The following is an 18,846-nucleotide window of genomic DNA, read 5'->3' on the forward strand; positions in this document are numbered from 1 at the left end:
ATAGCATGTGAAAGGATTTCCTTTCATTATAAGGCTGCATAGAGTCCTACTCTATTATATATATGTGTGTGTGTGTGTGTGTGTGTATGCATATATATGTGTGTGTATACACACACACACATTTTATTCATCCAGTATCCATCCATGAATAGTTGGATTGCTTTCACCTCTTGGCTATTTTGAATAGTGCTGCTACGAATATGGGTGTGCAAATATTTCTTTCAAGACCCCGCATTTAATTGTTTTGGATATAGACATACTTTGTTTTATTGTGCTTAACTTTATTGTACATCACAGATATTGTACTTTTTACAAACTGAATATTTATAGCAATCCTGCATTGATTAAGTCTGTTGGTTCCATTTGTCCAACAGCATGTACTGTGTGTCTCAGTGTCACATTTTGGTAATTCTCACAATATTCCAAACTTTTTCATAGTTATTATATCTCTTATGGTGATCTATGATCAGTGATCTTCAGTGTTACTATTGTAAATGTTTTGAGACACCACAAACTGCACCAATGTAAGACTGGAAACTTAATAAATATTATGTGTGTCCTGATTGCTCCCCCAATAGGCTGTTCCTTCCTCTCTCCCCCTCTCTTCAGGCCTCCCTATTCCCAGAGATACAAAAATGTTGAAATTAGGCCAAATAATAACCTGACAATGGCCTCTAAGTATTCAACCGAAAGGAAAAGTTGCATGCCTCTCACTTTAAATCAAAAGCTAGAAATGGTTAAGCTTAATGAGGAAGGCATGTGGAGATAGGCCAAAAGCTAGGCATCTTGCACCAAATAGCCAAATTGTGAATACAAAGGAAAAGTTCTTGAAGGAAATTAAAGGTGCTACTCCAGTGAACACATAAATGATAAGAAAGTGAAACAGCCTTATTGCTGTTATGGAGAAAGTTTTAGTGGTCTGGCTAGAAGACTAAACCAGTCACAATATTCCACTAAACCAAAGCCTAACCCAGAGCAAGGCCCTAACTCTCCTCAATTCTATGAAGGCTGAGAGAGGTTAGGAAGCTGTAGAAGAAGTTGTTGGGAGCTAACAGAGATTGCTTGATGAGGTTTAAAGAAACAGTCCATCTTCATAACATAAATGTGCAAGGTGAAGCAGCAAGTGTTGATGTAGAAGCTGCAAGTTATTGAGAAGATCTAGCTAAGATCATTGATAAAGATGTTATCACTAAACAAAACATTTTTGATGTAGTTGAAACAGCCTTCTGTTGAAAGATGATGCTATCTAGGGCTTTTTTATTGTAATTTTTATAGCTAGAGAAAAGTCAATGCCTTTCTTCAAACCTTCAAAGGATAAGCTGATTTCCTTGTTAGGGGCTAATATAGATGGTGACTTTAAGTTGAATACAGTGCTCATTTACCATTCTGAAAATCCTAGGGCCCTTAGGAGTTATGCTAAATCTACTCTGCCTGTGCTCTATAAATGGAACAAGAAAACCTGGAGGATAACATATTTGTTGATAGCATGGTTTACTGAATATTTTAAGCCTACTGTTGGCACCTACTGCTCATGAAAAATATTTCTCTCAGAATATTTCTGGTCATTGACAATACACCTTGTCATCCAAGAGCTCTGATGTAGAGTACGGGAACTTAACGTGTTTCCATGCTTGCTAACATAGCATTCATTCTGCAGCCTATGGATCAAGGAATAATTTTGACTTTCAAGTTGTATTATTTAAAAAGTACATTTTGTAAGGCTATAGCTGCTATAGTGATGCCTCTCTGATTGATCTGCACAAAGTACATAGAACACCTTCTGGAAAAGATTCACCATTCTAGATGCCATTAAGAACATTCATGATTCGTGGCAGAAGGTCAAAACAGAAACATTAACAGGAGTTTGGAAGAAGTTGATTCCAACCCTCATGGATGACTTCAAGGGGTTCAAGACTTCTGTGGTGGAATTAACTGCAGATGTGGTGGAAATAGCAAAAGAAATAGAATGAAAAGTGCAGCCTGAGGATGTGACTGAATTACTGCAATCTCACAATAAAACTTGAATAGATCAGAAGTTAAAGGAACAGATCAGGAACAAAAAACATGGTTTCTTGAGATGGAATCTACTCCTGATGAAGATGCTGTGAATAAAGCTGAAATAACAACAAAGGATTTAGAATTTTTTTTTTTTTTTTTAAAAACAATAGTTTCATATTTTTTCCCCACCCCCCCTTTCCCGAGTCAGCACCTTCAAGTGTTACCACTCCCCAAACGGTGCACAATGCACTCATTGTGTAGGCATACCCCCATCCCCTCCCCCACCCCCCACCTCAGTCTGATGTCCAATTGGTGTCGTTCCCAGATTTGTATTTAGGTGATGATCAGGGAAACCAATTTTCTGGTGAGTACATGTGATGCTTGTTTTTCCATTCTTGGGATACTTCACTTAATATAATGGGTTCCAACTCTCTCCAGGAGAACCATAGAGATGTCGTATCTTCATCATTCCTTATAGCTGAGTAATATTCCATGGTATACATATACCACAGTTTACTAATCCAATCATGTATTGATGGGCATTTGGGTTGTTTCCACATCTTTGCTATTGTGAATTGTGCTGCTATAAACATTCGGGTACATGTGCCTTTGTTACAGAATGACCTTTTTTCCTTTGGGTATATGCCCAGTAATGGGATTGCTGGGTCAAATGGCAGGTCTACTTGAATCTGTTTAAGATACCTCCATAATGCTTTCCACAGGGGTTGCACTAGTTTGCAGTCCCACCAGCAGTGTATTAGTGTTCCTGTCTCTCCACACCCACGCCAACATGTGTTGTTTTGGGTTTTTTTGATAAAGGCCATTCTCACTGGGGTTAAGTGATATCTCATTGTGGTTTTGATTTGCATTTCCCTGATGATTAGAGATGTTGAACACTTTTTCATATGTTTGTTAGCCATTTTTATATCTTCTTTTGAAAAATTTCTATTCATGTCCTTTGCCCACTTTTTGATAGGGTTGCTTGATTTTTTCTTGCTGATTTTCCTGAGTTCTAAATAGATTCTTGTTATCAGTCCTTTATCTGATGTGTAGTATGCAAAAATTTTTTCCCATTCTGTAGGTGGTCTGTTTATTCTCTGGACTGTTTCTTTGGCTGTGCAGAAGCTTTTTAATTTAATCATGTCCCATTCATTTATTTTTGTTGCTGCTGTGATTGCCTTGGGGGTCTTCTTCATAAATTCTTTGCCTAGGCCAATGTCTGTAAGAGTCTTTCCTACATTTTCTTCTAGAATTCTGATTGTATCACGCCTAAGGTTTAAGTCTGTTATCCACCGTGATTTGATTTTTGTGAGAGGTGAAAGCTGTGGGTCCTGTTTCAGTCTTCTACAAGTGGCTAACCAATTCTCCCAGCACCATTTGTTGAATAGGGATTCTTGTCCCCAGGGTATATTCTTTCCCGCTTTGTCAAAAATTAGGTGACTATATGAGGATGGTTCTATATTTGGATTTTCTGTTGTGTTCCACTGGTCTGTGTCCCTGCACTTGTGCCAATACCAGGCTGTTTTAAGAACCACGGCCTTGTAGTATTGTTTGAGGTCTGGCAAATTAATACCTCCCATTTTGTTTTTGTTGCTTAAAATTGCTTTTGCTATATGGGGTCTTCTTTGATTCCATACAAAGTGTATAATTATTTTCTCTATGTCTGTAAAGAATGATGTTGGTAATTTAATAGGGATTGCATTGAATCTGTAGATCACTTTGGGTAGTATAGACATTTTAACAATGTTGATTCTTCCGATCCACGAGCATGGTATATTTTTCCATCTATTTGCAAGTTCTGCTATTTCTTTTCTCAGTGTTTCATAGTTTTCCTTATAGAGGTCCTTTACCTCTTTAGTTAGATATATACCTAGATATTTTATTTTCTTTGTTGCTATTTTGAAGGGTATTGTGTCTTTAATTTGGTTTTCCGATTGACTGTTATTGGCATATATAAATGCCTCTGATTTGTGTATATTAATTTTGTAGCCTGAGACTTTGCTGTATTCGTTAATCAATTCCAGGAGTCTCTTGGTTGAATCCTGGGGGTTTTCCAGATATAACATCATATCATCAGCAAAAAGTGAGAGTTTGATCTCTTCCTTCCCTATTTGGACTCCCTTGATTCTGCTCTCTTGCCTGATAGCTCTCGCAAGGACTTCCAATACTATGTTGAAAAGTAATGGAGACAATGGGCAGCCCTGTCTGGTTCCAGTTCTAAGTGGGAGTGCTTTCAGTTTTTCCCCATTCAGTATGATGTTGGCTGTGGGTTTGTCATATATGGCTTGTATCATTTTTAGGTAGGTTCCATCAATGCCTATTTTGTTAAGCGTTTTTATCATAAAAGGGTGTTGAATTTTGTCAAATGCTTTTTCTGCATCTAATGAGAGTATCATATGGTTTTTGTTTTTGCTTCTATTTATGTGGTGAATTACATTTATAGATTTACGTATGTTGAACCACCCCTGCATCTCGGGGATGAAGCCCACTTGGTCGTGGTGGATTACTTTTTTGATAAGTACTTGGATTCGATTTGCTAGTATTTTATTGAAAATTTTTGCATCTATGTTCATGAGGGAAATTGGTCTGTAGTTCTCTATTTTTGTTGTGTCCTTTCCAGGTTTTGGTATTAATGTTATATTGGCTTGGTAGAACATGTTGGGGAGAACTCCATCCTTCTCAATATTGGAGAATAGTTTATGTAGGATGGGCACCAGGGATTTAGAATTTTTTAATAAACTTAATTGATTAAATAGCAAAAGCAATTGAAAGGATTGACTCTAATTTTGAAAGAAATTCTACTATGGGTAAATTCTATCAAACAGCATCACATGTTGCAGAAAACCTTTTGTGAAAAAGATTCAATCGATGCAGCCAACTTCATCGTTGTGTTATTGTAAGAAATTGCCACAGCCACTCCAGCCCTCAGCAACCACCACCTTGAGCAGTCAGTAGCCATCAACATTGAGGCAAGACCTTCTCCCAGCAAAAAGATTATCACTCACTGAAGGTTCAGAGGATTGTTAGCAGTTTTTAGACATAAAGTATTTTTTAAACTAAGGACTGTACATTGCTTTTTTATAAGTAATGTTATTGCACACTTGATAGACTATAGTATGGTGTAAACGTAACTTTTATATGCACTAAGAAACCAAAATATTTGTGTGAGTTGCTTGATTGTGGTTTTACTATATTAGGGTGGTCTGAAACAGAACCTGGAATATCTTGATGTTTGCGTATATGTACTTGGAACTGAGATTGCTAAATCATATGGTAATCCAGTTTTTATTTTTTCCATAGTGGTTTCACGACTTTACCATCCCAACAACAGTGCATGAGGGTTCCCACTTCTCAGCATCATTACCAACACTTGTTATTTTCTGGGTTTTTTTTTTTTTTTTTTTTAATAGTGGTCATCCTAATGGATGTGAAAGGATATCTTTTTTGTGGTTTTGAGGTATATTTCTCTGATAATTAGTAAGATTAAGCACCTATGCTTTTTGGTCATGTGCATCCTCTTTAGAGAAATGTTGATTCAAGTCCTTTGCCCATTTTTAAATCAGATTATTTGCTATTTTGTTGTTCAGTACAGGAGTACTTTTTGTATTTATATTTTAGTTTTAAAACTTGCACTATACCATAAATGATTTAATCTGTGGGGCAGTTTTTTTTTTTTTTTTTTTCATTTCAAATGTCAATTTTCTCAGAGAGTTTGATGTAAGATTTGGGAATTTTAGTCGTAGACAACTGGCTCATTGCCACAGAAAGAAAATATTTATATCAAGTAATCTCTGGAATGGCTGGAGAATCAGGCTTGGAATTTTCACAGCCAGAAACAGTGCCCAATTCATATTGAAGAAGTCACCTGATAGAAATACCTCAAGACTGAGCACTAATGATTGACCTAGAACTGTGTATTTTCCCTTAAGTTACCCAACATCACTAATACTTGTAAAAAACAGAAATGTTCCCCACTTTGAAGAATACAATTCTCACTAGTAAACTGAAAATATGACCTTTCCTCTACAAAAGCATGTCAACTCAGATTTTCATTGTTATTATAACCAATTTCAAGTCTAGGAGCTCTGAATATTGTTCATTTATCTTCTCATTTCATCATTATCCCGTCTGGTAATGGATAGGTTAAACTGTAAAATTTCCTTACACAGAACATCTTCTACAAAACAATGGGGAAAAAGAGAAGGTTCACTTTCACTTTTGAGTACATCTGAGTTACTTCTAACCAGTATAGGAACAGCCTCCAGGAATAATATCAACCACTGAATGTGACTTACGTTATGCCATGTGGGTGTTCAGGGCCACAGGTCCTGATATGAACGTGTGCTGTTGTTCCTAGCATGAGAGTATATAGGAAACTGTTTGAAGGAAGTTTAGAATGTAAAACATTCTTCCAATCATCATATGTGTTAAATAAAAAGTAGATTTTCTTCTCACTGACACCTTGTCAAAATGAAAGTTCTGTCCTTTGAAGAATATACTCAGTAAGCTCACTGTTTTTTTCTTCTTTTATGGGAATTCCACAAAATGTACTTTATCTGAATTCTTATGTTTGCATGACAGAACCCTGTAGAAGGTCTGAAGACAGCTAATACTGTTTTCACACATTTCATGCATCTCACCTATCCAATTTCTCTTAGCACATTGCATCAAACATACAATCTGTCCAGATGAGGCCTGTCAGTTCCAGAAGAAATAGCATGCAAAATTGCCACTGATACAACAAAATGGCTTGAAGAAATAAGTTTTCCAGTAACAAAGCTTCTATATAGATTTATCAATAACTCTGTATATGGTAAAAGGATAATATGACTATACAGTTTAAAATTTTAAACTTTTACAGTTAAAATTTAAAAATTTTAAATTCTAAAATATATAGGCCTTAATTTTAGATTAATTTTATATATTTCTTTAGAATCATTGGTCATTCTATAATTCATATATAAAAGACCTCACAGGAAGCCAAAACAAAAAGTGAAAGACTGACGTCAGCTTCAAAATGTGCACCCCCAAAGTATGCTGAAATAAAAAAAAAAAGCACAAGGAAAAAATGTCAAAAAAAAGTGTCAGTATATCAAAAACTCTCTACTGTTGAAAATTAAAAACTCTGATGGACAATATTATAAAGATAAGAAAAGGAATGACAACCACCAAGAGAATATAAGTGATAAAAATGATAATAAAATAAAGATGATAATGAGATTCAAGATCCTTTTTAACAGGAAACAACAGAGCAAAGAGAAGATAAAATTAACAGTAAAGAAAAACACATGTTTGGTCATCAGAGCACACACACAAACATCAGCAGCAGTTTCATTTTGACTGTGACAAATACTATTAAATCTCATTATGGCCTTTTAAGATGAACTAATTTCATTTGGTACTGCTTAATAAAAAAAGTTTTTTTCCAAGTCTTGATTAAATATTATTTACAGAGATTCCACAGAACATTAATGAAAAAAATAAATTATTTTCAAACATTTTCTGGGAAAGATAAAAAGAAATTGTCAAACTCATAAGAGATGCTGGCCAGTTTATTTGAATACCAAAGGTCACATATACTGTTTTGCTTATAAACTATAGTATTTTGAACAAGGCAGACATTGTATATCTGGATTTTTAGAATGGGTACATATATTAACAACTCTCAAAGGTCATGAAGATTCCATGGAGCTCAAAATGGCTATGGTTATTTGGATTATATATAAATCAAATAAAAATGCAATGGCTACTAAATGTATATCTCCTAGGCTAGCCGCATCTGCATTATTTGGGATCTTGTGAGAAATAAAAATTCTTGGGCCCCATTCTAGGAATGGGTCCAGCAATTTGTGTTTTTAACAAGTCTTTTGAATGATTCTGGTACATGTCAAAATGAAAGACCACTGCTCCAGCCAACTATTATCTTGAAAAAATGTTTAGGAACATTTCGAAGTGCCAAAAAGTAACTGTGGCTTAAAATTATTAAGTGAAAGATATTTCCTTTCATAGGTTATGATGAAAAAAGTGATTTTCAAATAAAATCTTTATGGGAATATTTAATGTAATTGTCAAATTTGATCCCATTTTGGATAAGCACTGGAAAAAATGTCAAAGTGAAATATCAAATGTGACTTTATCCAAACTTGTTTAAGAAGAATTAATACAAATAATGTGTATTATTGTATTTTGTTCATGAACAAAATGGTAAATTAGTAAACCAGGTACCAAATATCATCTATGGTTATACAAATGAATAATTGTAGATTTGCAAGCAGTTGTTAAGCGACGATAATACAGAGCTATTTTATGTGCCCTTCACACAGTTGAATATGACATTTCAACTGCAATTTGGACCTTTTGGAAAAAGCAAGTGAAAAATTATAGACTCCCAATTTGGAAATATATGAAGGATACATTATTTTGTTTTCTTTCTATTTATTTAATAAAGGATTGAGAGAACATTAAGATAAAATACTAATGGGATATGAAATACAGTTAATAAAGATGAAAAGGGAAATCAAAAGACATTATTCAAACACTGAGAAGTGAGCTGCAATAAAAATTCCAGATCATATTGAAGGCAGTATTTCTTAAGGAGCAAGAAATAATACTATTAATGAAGAGGAATGAATTTTATTAACCCATTGAGAGAAGATTTAAATTATATGTTGAATTTGACAGAAAGTACTGATACCAGTGAAGAAAACATAAAACTCATAAATGCTACCTTAATGAAGACATCAGTCTCACTGCCCAGGAAAATCAAAATGCCCTGAAATCTCATGGTTCAGACATGAAAAGAACTTGATTAAAGTTTTCCCCAACTGAACACAGTCTAACATTTTGTATGATATTAGCAATAATTAATTTGAAGAGCAAAGAAAACATATTATACTATCAAGAATAAAAGATACTTTTCCATAAGACAGGATAAAGACTGAATCATTTTTCAATTCTCTCCATGGAATACAATATTACAAAATCACTGTCATATGAAGAATCAAGTGCATGTAGCCAGGAAATATGGAAAGGGAAAAGTATTAGAAAAATGGGCCAGGAAGTTTTTAAACTTTAAAGTATTTTATATGTATATATTGCATTTTGTGATGTTTGTGGCATTTAAAAGCTTTTTAAATTTTGTAATTTATTGTGACTTTCCTCATCTTAAGTAAATACTCATTTTTTAATATAATGCTTCCAAAGAACTCTCTCTCCAATTTTATAACTTTTAGGACTTACAAAACATGAATTTATCCAATCCTATAAACCTGAAACAAAGTTGTATCGTTTCTCGGCCCTTTGGCTAAGATAAAGTGTCTAAAACAATGCTGCAAACATGAAGCCGTGCTTCTTATATGTTGAATAAGTTAATGTCATGATAAAAATAGTCAAAGTGGATACCAAACTAATTATAAAATTCATAAATCTAAATTTTATTTTGAAAATATAAAATACATTAAAAAATATAAAATACATTAAAAAATAGAGTGCAATGAACCACTAATACCTATTACACAAGTTCAATAGTGATTAAGACTTCTGAATATTCATTACTTTTTCACTTTTTTCCTCTTTTATTTATAGTATTTTAAAGCAAATCCTGGGTATCCATGTCATTTCATCCCTTCATACCTCAACTTGTGTATCTAGAAAATGTGGGTATTTTCTTACATAAATATTTACTTAACCAACTCTTCGATTGTTACATCTAACAAAATTAATTATAATTCCATGTTACCACCTAATATCCTCAACCATAATAGAATATTTCTACTTTTTTCAAAAATGTCTTTTTTGTATTAGGTTTATTTTAATCATGATACAAGCAAGGTCTACACTTTTGTTTTATTATGTTTCTTAAATCTCTTTAATATGTCTTTTTATTCTGTGTCATTAACTTATCACATCCATGCCAGCATTTCTTGTTTTGGGTCTTTTTGATAAGAGCCATTGTCACTGGAGTTAAGTGATATCTCGTTGAAGTTTTGATTTGCATTTCCCTCATGATTAGAAATGTTGAGCATTTTTTCATATGTTTTCTTTGGCCATTAGTATATCTTTTTTTTTTAAAGTTTCTCTTCATGTCTTTTGCCTACTTTTTAATGGGGTTGTTTGATTTATTCTTGCTGATGCTGATTTGCTTGAGTTCTTTATAAGTTCTAGTTATCAGCCCTGTATCGGATGTATAGCATACAAATATTTTCTCCCATTCTGTAGGCTGTCTAATCACTCTACTGATAGTTTCCTTGGCCGTGCAGAAGCTTTTCAATTTGATCAGGTCCCATTTATTTATTTTTGTTGTTGTTGTACTAGCTTTTGGGGTTTGCTTCATAAATTCTTTGCCTAGGCCAGTCTCTATAAGAGTTTTTCAGACATTTTCTTCTAGAATTCTTATGCTTTCATGCCTTAGATTTGAGAATGTTATCCACTGTGAATTGATTTTTGTGAGTGGTGAGAGGTGCAGATCCTGATTCAATATTCTACATGTGGCTTTCCAATTTTCCCAGCACCATTTATTGAATAGATTCTTTTCCCCAGTGTATGTTTTTGTCTGCTTTGTCAAAGATCAGATGGCAATATGAGTATGGTATTATATCTGGGTTCTCTGTTCTGATCCATTGGTTTATGCCTCTGTTAATGCACCAGTACCATGCTGTTTTGGTAACTATTGCCTTGTAGTATAGTTTGAAGACTGGTAAATTGATCCCTCCTAATTTGTTCTTTTGCTTACAGTTGCTTTGCTTATACAGGGTCTTCTGTGGTTCCATATGAAACATAGAATTATTTTTTCTAGATCTGTGAAAAATGATGTTGCTATTTCAATAGGGATTGCATTGAATCTGCATATCACTTTGGATAGTATAGACATTTTAACAATGTTGATTCTGCCAAACCATGAGCATGGTATGGTTTTCCATCTGTTTACATTATCTGCCATTTCCCTCCTTAGTTCTTCACAGTTCTCCCTGTAATGGTCTTTCGCCTCCTTAGTTAAATATATTCCTAGGTATTTTATTTTCTTTGTTGTTATTATGAAAGGTACTGAGTCTTTGATTTGACTGTTAGCTTGACTATTGCTGGTGTATATGAATACTACTGATTTGTATATGTTGATTTTGTAACCTGAGACTTTGTTGAAATTATTGATCAATTCCAGCAGTCTCTTGGAAGAATCTTTGGAGTTATATAGATATAAGATCATATCGTCAGCAAAGAGCAATAGTTTGACCTCATCTGCACCCATTTTGATACCTTTGATTTCCTTCTCATTTCTGATTACTTCTGCTAGGACTTCCAGCACTATGTTGAATAGAAGTGGTGATAATGGGCAACCTTGTCTGGTTCCACTTCTAAGTGGGAATGTTTCAGTTTTTCCTTGTTCAGTATGATGTTGGTTGTGGGTTTGTAATAGATGGCTTTTATAATTTTGAGGTACGTTCCATGTATGCCTGTTTTGGTAAGCACTCTTAACATAAAAGAGTGCTGAAGTTGAATGCTTTCTCTGCATCTATTGAGAGGATTATAAGGTCTTTGTTTTTACTTCTATTTATGTGGTGAACCACACTTAGAGATTTGCATATGTTGAACCATCCCTGTATCTCTGGGATGAAGCCTACTTGGTCATGATGGATTATTTTCTTGATGGGCATCTGTATTCAGTTTGCTAGGATTTTATTGAGAATTATTACATCTATGTTCACAAGGGATATTGGTCTGCAGTTTTCTTTCTTTGTTGAGTCCTTTCCTGGCTTTGCTATCAAGGTGATGTCGACTTTGTAAAATGTGTTGGGGAGGATTCTTTCTTTCTTGATGTTATGGAATAATTTCTGCAGGATAGGTACCAGTTCAACTTTGTAGGTCTATTAAAATTCAGGTGTGAAACCATCTGGTCCAGGACTTTTTTTTGGTGGAAAATTTTTTTATTGCAGTTTCAATTTTGGTACTTGATATTGGTCTGTTCTAGAATTCTGTTTCTTCCTGACTGAGTGTAGAGAGGCTATGTGTTTCTAAGAATTTGTCCATTTCCTCCGCATTTTCAAGTTTATGTGCATAGAGATTTTATCCTATTTATAGATAATATTTTGTATTTCTGTGGTACCAGTTGTAATTTCTCCTTTTTCATTCCTGATTGAGCTTATTAGAGGTCCTTTTCTTTCTGATTTTTATTAATTTAGCAAGAGGCCTGCCAATTTTGTTTATCTTTTCAAAGAACCAACTTTTTGTTTCATTAATCTTCTCTATAGTTCTTTTATTATTGATTTCATTTAGTTCTGTTCTGATCTTGGTTATTTCTTTTCTTCTGCTGGTTTTTTGATTGCTTTGCTCATACTTTTCCAGTTCCTCGAGATGATTCATTCAATTGTTGATTTGTGATCTTTCTGTCTTGGATGTAGGCATTTATGGCTATGAAGTTTCTTCTCAGGACTGCTTAAGCTGTTGTATCCTATAGATTTTGGTAACTTGTGTCCCCTTTATCACTTAGTTCAGAGAGTATTTTGATTTCATTCTTAATTTCCTCCTTAACTTGACTATCACTCAGTAGTAAGTTGTTTAGTTTCCATGACTTTATGTAGAGATGAGTGTTTCTGTTGGAGTTGATTTCTAATTTTATTGCACTGTGACCTGAGAAGATGCATGAAATAAATTCTATTTTTTTTTTTAATTTGTTGAGACATGTTTTGTGGCCTAGGATATCATCAGTCTTAGAGAATGTTCCATGAGCTGTTGAGAAGATCATATATTATTCAGTTGTTTTGGGGTAGAATGTTTTATAAATGTCTGTTAGGCCCATTTGTTCTAGAGTTTTGTTTAAGTTCATTATTTCTTTGTTTATTTTCTGTTTGGAGGATATGTCCTATGCTGTCAGAGAGGTGTTGAAGATCCTAGCTATTACAGTGCTGCTGTTTATCATTTTGTTTAAATCAAGTAGGACTTGCTTTATGAATCTGGGCACACCTGTGTTAGGTGTGTAAATATTTAGAATTGTTATTTCTTGTTGTTGAATTGTTTCCTTTACTGTTATATAATGACCACCTTTGTCTTTCTTTATCTTTTTTGATTTTAAATATGTGTTATCTGATATGAGAACTGCTACACCAGCTTTCTTTTGGTTTCCATTTGCATCACCCATCCCTTCACCTTGAGTCTGAATGAGTCCTTGTGGTTAGATGTGTTTCTTGGAGACAGCAGATACTTGGCTTGCATTTTTTTTTTTAATCCATTCAGCTAGCTTATGTCTCTTGAGTGGGGATTTCAAGCTGTACTCTAGGGGTAAAGTGCCTGGCTTTAAGTTCCAGAGTACAGCTCAGGGAAGACACAAGTCAATGCAGTCTCTTCCCAGACTGGTATAGACCCAGTGTGATGTACCCTAGAGTTCAGGATGGCTTTAGCTGTTGCCTGATCCCCACAGTGCCCGTTGTCCAGTGCAACGGCTCTGCACAGACTCCAGGCATATCTCCATCTCAGCAGGTAGGAGGCCTGTGGGGGTGGCAGGTGCTGTCCTACAGTTCAGTCTGTGCTGCAGTGGTAGGGTAAACACAGCACTCCTGGGCAATCATTCTCCACACATTCTCTAACCTTTTTATAGGTATCACCTCATCACCTTTTTACCACACTGAGCATCCAGTGTTGCTTCTCTGTGAATTCACAATTAAATAACTGATTTTTAAAAAGTAACTGTGAGGGAATTTTTAAAATTGCAATTTAAAAAGTTAAATCATCTTCTGTATAAACTCCAAAATGTAAGAAGTCACTCATCAGAAAACATTTACTTTATTCCTACTATGTGCTTGGCATTGTGCAAAGTTATAAAGATGGAAGAGACATGGTGCTTAACGGACCCCACCCTCAAGTAATTCTCAGACTATGAGGAAGATACCTTACAATCAGGACCGTGACAAAGATATACATAGCATATTATGGAAGCATGGATGCCTGGCATTGAATTCATGTGTTTTGCCTTATTTAGGGTATAATGAGGAAATACAGGTTATGTTTTGGGGCTAAGCAGGTATCCATCTTCCATAAGACCTAAATTGTGGTTGTTTAATATCTTTGGATTTTTTTTTAAGATCTGGTTTGGATTTTTTTAGATTTATACATGAAATAAGAAAACAATTGTTCCTGGAATGAAGGTTTTATAGGCTATGGTCTTCTAAAATCTTATTAAGGCAAGGCAGGCTAATGGAACAAATGACTGCTGTATTTTATGTATGTTATTTGGAGAAGTATAGTAATTTTTATTGCTTGAGTCTGTGATATCACTGTAATACCCACATGCCCCATTTTTAAAAGCCAAATAATTTTACAGAAAAAGAGAAGCCTTTTCAAGCAGTCTTAAAGGCCAGTCTGTAGCAAGCATGTCTCAAATTCTGTGAGGGCAAAGGTAAAGGGATATTTGTTGGTTCCTGTCTCAGTTTAGCTTAAAGGCATATGCAAATTAACAGAAAAAGAAAAGTAGAAAGCAATGGTAGTATTTAATTCTGTGTCAAATTAAGTAAATTAAGTCCATAATTTAGAAAAACATTGAAGTAGACTGAGGTAAAAACTGGAATCTTTGTGGAAATTGAACTTAATCTGGCCTTAAAAGATAGATTTTAAATGGTGAGGGAACAAGAAATGATACTCCAGCTGAGAAGCAAAAATTAAGTTTATTTTGTAGAGGGAAAAAAAAGTGATCATGCTTTAAATTTAGATCATGAATATTCTCAGATCTGCAAGATTTTTTTTTTAACCTTGAATGACTAGGGCTATAAATCCTTCATGGTTCCACTGAATGAATTCGCTCAGCATGTTTTGCATTCAGATAAGTGTGCTATAATATTTTTAAAATATTTCACATTGACACTTAAAATATATTTACTATATTTTATATTTGAAAAGGTAAACTTTTCAAACCTATGGAATATTTGTCTTATTGTATTTTATTAGGTAATTCCACCTTGTTAATGATTTTAACTGTAAAAATATGCTGTTTTTAAAATCTATCTTTACTGCTAATGTCAGGAATCTAGTTTTATTATTCCTCCTCTGATTACATAGTTATAATATGTTAATGTAATTCTTAAAGCATGCTACACATATATTATTACTGCATGGAGGCAATTTTGAACACAGCCAGTTTAAAATTTCCCATTGTAAAGGTCATTCAGTAGCATTTTACTTTGTTGGTGGATTTGAGAGTATTTTATGCTGTTTATGGAGATATTATTATCCATTTGTCTGGGGCCATGTATTTGTATTGTCATGTGTGAAATCTTTATTGTTGATCTGGCCTTGTAATGATTGATCTCTATACCACTCCAGACATAATCACAGGTGACTGAAACTCAAATTTAATCAAAAAATAAATCTTGTTGGGTAAGTGGAGGATATATGATATTACTCAATTGAAGGTATTATTTCAGAAACATTAAAATAGTTCAATCTAGACATACAAGTTATGCTATGAGGACTCTCTCTGTGTTACTTAACTCTGCTATATTCAGCTTGGTTTCAGTGTCTTCACCCAGAGGCAAAGTTGAAGTATGCATGGCAGAGAAGGTTGGTACCCAGAAGATTGGCAGGGGCTGTTCCTGAAAGGAAAAGGTGCTGGGATGACAAAGAAGTAGAATTACCACAACAGGGCCCATGGTTAGTCCTGGACACAATTATCTAAGTTTGTGAAAATTCTTTTGATTGGCTTTCATCTTCTTTTATACATTTCTCTTTCTACTTTTGTAATTAATTCAGACCTTGAAACCCAACATTCTCATCCTTTCTGCTAACTCCCATGGCCCCCTACTCTGAAACCCCACGTAGACCTACCCTCCCAGTGATGGATGGATGGCCTCCGCTTAACTTCTCCTCTACCACTGTTCTCAGTGTCTGAGGTTAGTTCATCAAGTCAGATTTACTGAGCCTTGATGAAATCATTTATAAAGTAGATATAGATATATATACACACACACATTTATTATGAGGAATTGGCTCATGCAATTACCGAGGCTGAGAAGTCCCATGATCTTCCCTCTGAAAGCTGAATATCAAGGGAAGCCAGAGTTGTAGTTAAGTCCCAGTTTGAAGGCCTGAGAACCAGGGGAATTGATGATATAAATAATGGTATGTCCCAACTAAGCAGTCTGGCAGAATAGGCAATTTTTTTCCTCCCTGTACCTTTTGTTCTATTCAGGCCCTCAAGGATTGGATGATGCTCACCCACACTGGGGAAGACAATCTGCTTTACTGAGTCCACCCATCCAAATGCTAATCTCATCCAGAAACATTCTCAGAGACACACCTGGAAATATTAATAATGTTTAGCCAACTATCAGAAAACTCTGTTATCCAGCCAAGTTGATGCATAAAATTAACCATCAGATATATTAACATTTGTTATCATTATTGTATATATATTTTTAAATCATATATAATATAGATATATTAATACCAGTCCTGCTGTGAAGTTCAGTTACGTGGAGTTTAAAGCTTTATGTAAATTTTGACACTTCATGAATACAAAACATTATTAAATAGACTCCAACCCATATAAAATATATATCTTCCATTAGATTTGTTCAGGGAAATTCATAGTTAGATGTTAAATGATGACATGGATTTAGTAAGTCTCATCCCAGAGGTATTTCTATTTTAAAAGCTGCTGTCCAGAAATACAGAGCCTTAGGAATTGATTCCTAGTGATATTATAACAATAGCCTCAGAAGTAGTAATTCCATAGAGATAGCAGAGAATAGAGTTAAGATCATAGACTCGGGCCAAACTGCATGATTTCAAACCCTGATTTCTTCATGCATAAATAGCTAATGAAGTTACTTAACTAGTTTGTTGTAAATAAAATGTTATAAATGTAAAAGGCTTAGAAAAACGTCTGACATATAATGGGTGCTCAAAAAATAATTGTTAAGTGAATATTGCTGTAGCACAGTATCTTAGTATAGTACCAAATGTATAGTGATACTCCATAAGGGTTTGTTGAGGGATGAAAGGATTGACATTGAAATGGATTTGGGTTTGGAGCAGGAGTTTTTAGAAATTACTACTTTCCATGTTTATCTTAAAAGTTGTTCATCATTCTTGCCTCTTACTGTTTTCTTCAATGGATGTTTTGTGTTTAAGAAAACTTGGTTATCTTCGTTTGGTTATAGTAGTGTATCTTTCCTCCACTTTGTCCAGCTGAAACAAATAACTAAAATTGTGTATGAAGCAATAATAAATTATTTAAATACATCATATGTGGAAATTTTATAGCAAGTGATAATGTTTCTTCCTCAAGATTTATAAATTATAGATTATTGTTCTATAAGAAATGGAAAGAATGCATCCAATTTCTTTAGGTGGAATATTAGGTGAAATCACTTGTAAAATACTTTATTTTAATATTAACATATACACAAACCAACAAATATTTTATATTTGTCTTTCGATTATACACAAACATGTATATACCTTTAGAAAGAAAAAACTGGAATCTGTATTAAAGAGAAAACCACCTTATCCCACCACTCTTAGTTTCATGCTGACTTAGTTAGGTTCAGATAGTGGTTGTATCATTCTCTAGATAAGGAGAGGTTATTTAGCCTTTCTGAAGCTGCTTCCTTGTCTGCAGAAGCTGGAGGGTAATATCTTTTCACCACGTTGCTGTGAAAGATTAAGGGAACCAGTAGACTAGGTACATGGTGGTTCTAAGTACTAATTTCTTCTCTATGTCTCTCACTTTCTTCATTATTTGTTTTATGGTATTTAATATCTCAGAAAATATCTTTTACATCATTAAATAAAAATAAGTATAGAATATTCCTTTTTAAATTCTATTACATCTTAGTTTAATATCTTATCAAAGATACCCAGAATATGTTTAGATGATTATTGGTCAGTGTGATGGTTTCCAAGGAGTTATATAAAATAATTTATTGTTATGTTATCCATGTCTGAATCAGCTCATTATCACACTATATATTTGGATTTCCTTTATGTCCAGGTCATTTCTTCCAAACTAACTCCGGAATTACCCTAGAAGGTCCTAAGAGGAAATATTTTGAATATGTGTAATCCCAAAATGAAAATAACTAAAAGCCAGTTTATTATTGAATGGCCCCATCTATACATAGATACATATATACTTAATTATTGTATTCTGACAGCTGCACCTCTAAGAAGGCCATCAACTGTTTATATGTGAACATGAACTGTTAAATATTTTAAATTTTCAGATATTTCATGATTTTTATGTTGAAGTATGTACCAGAGTTACTCATTTAATTATTCTTGCTTTAAATTTGTCATGTCCTTTGTACAATGTTAGATACAGAAGCACTAAACAGACGATTGGGAAAAAACCTGATTCCCATTTTCTAAACCAAAGTCAAAGGACATCTGAAGACTCATAGACAAATTATAAATTTATTTCACAGCATACTGACTTATAACTAATAGCTATAATCACAAACACATCTTGTATAGTTCTTGTTGGACAAGTTAAACATATCCATCCCTCAGTTTCCATACATGTTTAAAAAGTGCTAATACTAAGCTAGACTGACTAAGCTGACTAAGCACCAAGGTCATATCTGTTTCTAAGAATATGTTATTCAGTGATGCTATTGCAAAGCCGATTACAGGTTGCTTTTTTGTTTGGAATGTAGATATTGGGTGGAAATAGTAATTGCTCTTGAACAACTAAGTTCAACAGAACTTTCTGCAGCGATGGAAATGTTGCGTATTTCCTACTGGGCACTTGCAGTGTGACTAGTGTCACTGAGGAAATGAATTTCTAACTTGATTTTGTATTAATTTTGATGTAAATTTAAATTGCCACAGCTCCAGAGTTATCAACTGATAAGCAAGATCTTT

The 18,846-nt window shown here is 34.1% G+C and overlaps 1 protein-coding gene across 19 annotated transcripts in view; it reads left to right on the plus strand.

Annotated features, from left to right (window-relative positions):
- Positions 1–18,846, plus strand: part of NOL4 (nucleolar protein 4) — a 322,420-nt gene that overhangs the window by 211,874 nt on the left and 91,700 nt on the right. The gene's annotated exons all lie outside the window — the stretch shown is intronic.

Source organism: Eulemur rufifrons, chromosome 5 (assembly GCF_041146395.1).
Source record: "Eulemur rufifrons isolate Redbay chromosome 5, OSU_ERuf_1, whole genome shotgun sequence".
Taxonomy (NCBI): Eukaryota; Metazoa; Chordata; class Mammalia; order Primates; family Lemuridae; genus Eulemur; species Eulemur rufifrons.